We start from the raw sequence: 7,484 nt of genomic DNA on the forward strand, positions 1-7,484 counted from the left end.
TTGCCATGTGGAAGACCTGCTGTTTCATATGAATGACAGAGCCAAAATAGGCAGAATTTAAAATAAAAACCCTAAAAATTATTAACAAGTAATGAGTGAGAATAATACAACCATACAAGTAAGTTGAGTATATCTTGTTAACTTGAGAAATAACATTTAAGGCTTTCTTGTTATATGTTAATAGTCTAGTAAGAATTCAGTATGATACTTTAACAAGGTTTCCTAATTTTTTATAATCTACTATTTCATATTTACTGTGGAAGAGGAGGAGATGGATGTGAGAGATTTGGGAAGAAACAAGACTCAGTAATCAAAATAGCACTCCAGCATGTGTACATATTCAACTTAATTAACTGTTGAAGGCCATAAGTCTCAAGCTGTCAGGTGAACTGGTATGATTTTGTTTAGAAGTATTTGGTGATGAGAGAGACTGAAAAGTTCTAAATCATATTGCAATTTTATTTCTCAGCCCAGTGGTGATAAATCAGATGATACATTTCATGTCAGCCTGGCAACATTTGGGACTTTTTCAGGCAATGATCTAGGAAATAGAAGGATTTTCAGTGAACAGCCTCTATTGTTTCTGAGTTTTCATTCCTGTTACTTTGACTCTTGTTAAAAATACACTTGATTTGCTTTAGTACAGGATCCACTGAAGTCCTTCAGATGGAGCCTCATCAGGTTGCACTTATACAGGCCTGTCAGATACTTTTAGGTGGCAGTGAAAAATGGTGTGTTGAATCAACATGTGAAGATAATTTAAATACAGATGTTATAACACTGTTGTTTGGTATTGTTACACAATTGCTCGTTGTCAATAATTACAAGTTATAAAACTACCCATATTTACAACATTTACTTGAATGCAGAATAATCAACTACCAGCTGTGTGAAATTATTATTCTTAACAAAGTAGTAGTAAAAACCAGGGGACAGGTGCAGGGATAAAAGACAATAGAAGTCACAGAGTCCCTAGAGCGGATAATAGCAGACCATGGGAGTTTGGGGAATATCACTGACAGCTGTCTGTTGGACTGGTCCATTTTTCACATGTGGTGTGTGAATGTAGGAATCTTAAAAGGTACATGTAATTTTCAGACTCTTATTCTGGTCTCTGAAGTTAATCAGTCCTGCTTACCCATAAAATCATGGAACTTTGCTAACCTGCATCTATCCAGATGTTATCCCAAAAAGCCTATGGACCTGTCATTGTTCTTGCTGAAAATCTGTCCTGTGAATTGTTTCACCGGCTTTTATAAGGACTTTTAAAACACTGACAATTTTTGTGCTTTTACATCATTTCTTTTTTCTTCCCTCTACAAGAATTTTAGTAAACCTTTTACATGCAAATCAAAATAGTGGATGTAGGACTGAATGAGATTCTGTGCTTTGTGTTATACAGAATACCAGAATTTGTTGTGGTCTTCTGAGTCATAAAATTACTATTTCAGCTTTGTGCTGGACTTACAAGACTTCAAAATCTTACAGAGAAATTTGGACTCTTAACTGGTTGGAAATGTCAGAGTAACAGGCAGCAACAGAACTGTGTGTGGGGACGTTCTTTTGCAGTCTTTGTCCTTTAGGTGTTTCCCTTCTGCTACATCCCAGGCTGACATGAATTGTGTAGTGTAGCCACACCTGCCAGTTCAGACCAATGGACTTTTAAGTAAAGTAAGTATTGAGGCTTGTATGCCCTGAGTTGCCATCAGAGGTATGTGCCTGTTCAAACCAGCTCTCACCATCTATCTCTAGCAGTGCATTAAGGACAGAACTGGGAGCTGTCTCTGCCCTAAAAGGCAGAGAGCATCTGTGTTGACCTCAAAAAGTAAGATTTTTTGTATGTGTGTGACTCCCTTTGTGAATTCTTCACGTTTTCATGTAGTACTATGCAGCTCTGAGTTTCAAGGTTTGTGGAAGGCAAATTAATCTCTTGCACTGAACTTTCTTATGCATGCTGTCATTGCTAGTGAGGGAGAAAATACTGTGATGTGGGCTCCTGAGAGAGGATGATGGTGCCTTTCCTTGGGAAGGAAAGCACCTTGACACAGTATTGGTATGGAGATGATTGGTTGCCCAAGAGAGGTTAAAGCCAGCAGCATCTTTCTCTCTTGGCATTGTGTCTGTGGGAGCAATCCCCAGGGCTATTAAAATTTCAGAGGTCAACTCATGAAGGAGGATTACATTACCTCTCCTTGGGAAGGAAAGCACCCAGCTCCAGTGTTGGTAGTGCAGATTTGTAGGGTGCCTATAGAAATTCTTGGCCAGGAACAACTTTCTCTCTTGGCACTTTTTGTGTGGGAGCCATCCCCAGACGTATTCTGGAGTGGGCTCCTGAAAAATCAAATTACCTTTCCTTGGGAAGGAAAGCACCTAGCCCCGTTATTGGTGGTGCAGATAATAACATGCCATGGGGAGTTAACAGCCAGGAATATTTTATTTTCTTGGAAACCTTTGTATGGGAACAATCCTTGGACATGTTCAGTTTTGGAGCTCAGCTTCGTATTTCAGTGTTGGGCTCATGAAAGAGGATGACAGCACCTTTCTTTCCTCAGGAAGGAATGCACATAGTGCCAGTGTTGGTGATTTAGATAAAAGGCTGCCTAGAGGTGGTAAAAGCCAGCAACAACTTTCTGTCCTGGATGCTTTTGTGTGAGATCAGTCCCTGAATGTATTCAGGACTGAATGAATTCAGGATGGCTCCAATTTTCAGAGAAGGTCTTCTGAAAAAGAATGACAATACCTATCCATAGAAAGGACAGAGCCTGATCCCATTTTTGGTGTTGGAAATGTGAGGTGCCCAGGGAGTATAAAAGCCAACAATAGGTTTCTCTTCTAGCACTTTTCCTATGGGAGCAATCACCAGTTGTATTCATTTTTGGAGCTGGTATCCAAAGTTAGGAGAGGGGCTTCTGAAGAAGTATGGCAGTAGCTTTCCTTGGGAAGGAAGGCACGTACTCCCAGTATTGGCAATGCAGATGATAGGCTGTTCATGGGGTATAAAGGCTAGGAAGGGTTTTCCATCCTGGCACATTTTGTATGAGAGCAATGTATTCCATAATTCTGCAGGTAGTGTGCAGAATTGGGCAAGTGGCTCCTGAAGGAGGTACCTTTCCTAGGGAAGGAAAGCATGTATTGACAGTGAGGGTGCTCTAGATAATTGCCTACTTAATGGAGGTAAAGGCCAGAAACATCTTTCTGTCCTGGAACCTTCTGTGTAGAAGCAAATCTTGAACACATTCAATTTTGGAGCTCAGCTGCAAATTCCAGAGGTGGGATTCCAAAATAGGATGTCACTACTTTTCTTTGGGAAGGAATGCACAATACGCTCAGTGTTGGTGGGAATTTGTCTTTGTCCTGCAAGATCAAGGATAGCAAACCAGATACATCAAAATAAATTATTTACTCTCATAGTCTTCAGATGACAGCATCCCCTATTTTGTTACCCCCTCCAAAAAAGAATCAGTCTGGGCTTGGAGCCCAAACAAAAGGTGCCAGGAGAGAAAGCTTGTGCTGGCCTTTACCTCTCCTGGGCAGCCTCTCATCTGCACCACCACCATGGGGACTAAGTGCTTTCCTTGCAAAGTTGAATGGTGCTGCCATAAATTTCAGAATACCTCCTCCAAAATTTGAATCTGAGCACCATCATTAAAGACATCCAGGGATTGCTCCCAAACAAAAGATGCCAGAACACAAAGCTGATACTGGTCCTTTTCTCTCCTTGGCATACTGTCATCTGCTGCAACAATATTGAGCTTCGTGCTTTTCTGCCCAAGGAAAGGCAGTCTCATCCACTTTCTGGAGCCCACATCCAAAACTGAAATACAGCCTTCAAATCTTAACAGGTTCCAAAATTGAGGCTATACAGGAGGCCCCAAGAGAACAAACTGTTACTGGCTTTTAGGTCTCCTGAGCAGCCTGGTGACTTCAACCACTACTGGGGTTACATGCTTTCTTTCACAAGGAAAGATACAGTTCACTTTTTGGAGGGCATATGCAAAATTTAAATTCAATCTTCAAAACTAAACAGGGCACAGGATTACTCTCACAAAAAAAAAAAAAAAAAAATGTCCCAAGAAGAAAGGTTTTATTGCTGTTTACCTTGTCTGGGCAGCCCAGCATCTATACAAAAAACACTGGGGCAAGGTGCTCTCCTTTCCCAGGAAGCTGTTTCACCCCCTTTCTCTCTCCCTCCTAGAAATTTGGATACCACTGCTCAATTGAATACATCCAGGGACTGATCCCACAAAAGAGATTCCAGAACAGAAAGCAGTTGCTGGCCTTAACCTCTGTGAGGCAGCTCTCATCTGCAGGATGAGCTTGTGTATATTTCCAAGGAAAGGTGATGTGATTCATGTTCAGGACACTAGCTCCGACAAATGGATCCAAGCTGCAAAGGGAAAAAGTGTTGCTGGTCTTTACCTCCCCTGGGTAAGTTATTTCCTCCTACTGAAACATGTGGTCTAGGTGCTTTCCTTCCCATGTAAAAGAACTGTTGTTCTCTTTCAGGATACCTCCCGCAATTTTGAATACATCCAAAGGTTGCTTGCACAAAAAACTTTTTAGGACAAAGTTCTTGTTGGCCTTTACCTTCCTTTGGAAGCTTGTGATCTACAGCAGCAACACTGGCATTATGTTCTGTATTTCCTAAGGAATGGTACTGTCACTCAGTTCCTAGGCCCCACTTTGGAAATTTCAGGCTGAGCTCAAAAATTGAATATGTCCAAGGATTGCTCCAACACAACAGGTGCCAGGCTAGAAAGTTGTTCCTGGCCTTCATTTCCAGTGGGCAGCCTATGACCAGGACTTAAAAACACTGGGGTCTCCAGGTTTTCCTTCCCATGGAACAGCAGTTTACCAGCTGTAAGAGGGAGTGCATGCTGCTAGTGTGATGTGAATTAAAGGTTGCAAATGGAATCTGAAGGCCAGACAAACTTTCCTGCCCTGGAACATTGCTTTTTGCCAGTACTGACAATTTCAACTTGGCATGTGCACACTTCATTTCTTCTGGAGAATCAGGACATTTGCCTCTTTTGCAACTACACTGTCGCCATCGTGTGGATGGCAGCGGGGAAGGTAAAAGACACCACAAGCTTTTTGTTGGGACCCTGTTGGTGTGGGAGCAGTTCGTAAACTGTTTGGGATCTTGGGTCTGTAAGAGGGAAAGAATGGGAAGGTACATGGAGAAGGAAACTGAACAGCACCAGGGTGTGCACAGGCTGCAAGCAGAAGGTGATGCCCAGCTTCTTGGTTTCTTTTTGTTCTAGGACCTTACTCTGGGGGTTATTGGAGATTTCAAATTGGCACATGGCCTCCTCACCAGACTGTAGGAGTATGAGACCCTACATACAGCTGGCAAGAAAAGTGCATAGCCCCAGTGTTTGGGTGCACTGACAGGCAGTGAGGAGAAGGGGCAGTCCAGCAAATCCTTTTTTACTGGTACATTTTTCTGTGTGAGCTGCAGTTGTTTAATTCCCTGTGTCCACAGCAGCTATCCCAAAAGCCCAATTATGTCCTTTTGTGTCCTTGAAATACCTTCTCCTGAGGCAATCTATGCCCAGGATATCCTGGGCCTCTGGGCCGGTCACAATGGGGAGCCATTTGTTCACAGTCAGGCTTGGGATCGCCCTGCTGCCACAGAAATACAGATCGATTCTGCCCCTACATATCTTGATGGCATCAGGGTACTTTGTGCACCAGTGTCAATTAAAGCCTTATATCCGATGCCAGGCCATTGGATCCACACAGCCCCATAGATCAGATTGTCCCTTTCCTCCACCTGGCAGGAGAGAGGCCCCCTCTAGTTCTCATCATGGTACTCACTGCTCACTTCTTGTAAACATGAACTGGAATCCTTCAAGAGGACTGGAAGTAACATCAGCCTTCCTGTTGTGTCTGAGGACTTGCCCACAGGAAATGGGAAAGGCATTTATACCTGTGCTGCCAGGGCAAAGGTGGGTTTTCCATCCCACTTCTTGATGTGCTCTCCATAGTTATGCAGGTAAAACCAAAGGTTACTTGTGGTGTGCACCCTCTCTCTCAAGCAGAAGGTTCCTGCTTCCAATAGCAGAAACTCCAGGCTCTAGGGCTGGGTGTGGGACACTTCTTGTAATCACTGGTAGTCCTCTTTAAATTGCTGCAGGTCCTTGGATAGTCTTTCCACGGACAAGACACAGGCCTGACGGGGGCAGAAAAAATACTTCATATAGCTGGAGTTTGATAAGAGAAGCTTGGTAACTACTCTTTGTTCTTCTTTCCATGGCAGCACTGCCAATGACCTGTCATATGACACTGGCGTGCTCTGTCAGAATTTCTGCCATGGTTTGTGTACACTGGACTTCATCTGGATTTACAGGGGATTGCTCATCATTTGAATCCTTATAGATTATCTCCAGCACCATTAATTCTCTCCAAGATACTGGGTACCTTGCTCCGTGGTGTTCCACATGCCTCAATGCACCACTTGATCCCAGTCTTTTGTGGGTTGTGCCCTCATTGTGCCTCAGCCTGGGACTCAAGTAAGGCTGTCTTGGAATAGGAATGGTACTTCCAGATTTACTGCTCCCACTGAAACCATTCTAAACTATGAGCCACTTGCTCACTTCTGCCCAAGGCAGGAGATTTGGGGGCACAAAAGGTAAAGATCATGGGTTGAGATAGGAACACTTTCCTAGAAAAAAGCGAGGAGAGAAAAAAAAAACAGTAACAGCAACAGTATGAATAAATAAATAATAAGAAATAAGTAAATAAATAAATAACAAAGAGAACTGTGACCACTTCCTCAGCTCCAAATGACACTTACTTGTCACTCCCAGCCCTTATCCAATGACTCTCTCCAGCTCTCTTACAGGTTCCCTTCAGATCCTCTTCAAGATACTGAAATCAGTAACATTTTTAGCAGAGACAACTCAAATCTGTCACTATTAAATCATGCAACTACAACTGCAATACTATTTCAAATATCCAAAGTATGATTTATGTAGGTATGTGAATTCCAGTGTTAATCCTATTGTGTTCACTTGAGAAATCCATCTTTTAAAGATTTTTTTTCTGACATACTGGAATAGTCAACCAGAACCAGCACCCACATCATTCCCTTCACTCCCTTTCTAAAGCAGCAAAGCTTGCCAAGTTGTACTGCAACAACTCCTTGACAGATGAGTTTATTGAAGCGATTTTTAAAAGATTTCTGAGTGTGCTCCATCAGTCCCAACTGTTCAGAAAAACAACTATCCAGTGGCCCAAGAAGTGTCCATGCTACAAATGGCATGTGTTTAATATACTCATTTATATCACATGCCACAAGTACAAATACTATTCAGTATGCAGATTGCTACAGTTCCCTGAAGTAAAAGGTGGGCACACATGGAGAATAGCTCTTAATCCAAGACTGTTACAGCTCTCCACCTGCCTTGGAGCCCAAGATCAAGTCACTAGTGTTTTCATGTATATCAACAGATTTTTGGAGTGGTTTTCACTTACATTTA

This window comes from Pyrgilauda ruficollis, unplaced genomic scaffold (genome assembly GCF_017590135.1).
Source record: "Pyrgilauda ruficollis isolate IOZ18807 unplaced genomic scaffold, ASM1759013v1 scaffold236, whole genome shotgun sequence".
NCBI classification, from domain to species: Eukaryota; Metazoa; Chordata; class Aves; order Passeriformes; family Passeridae; genus Pyrgilauda; species Pyrgilauda ruficollis.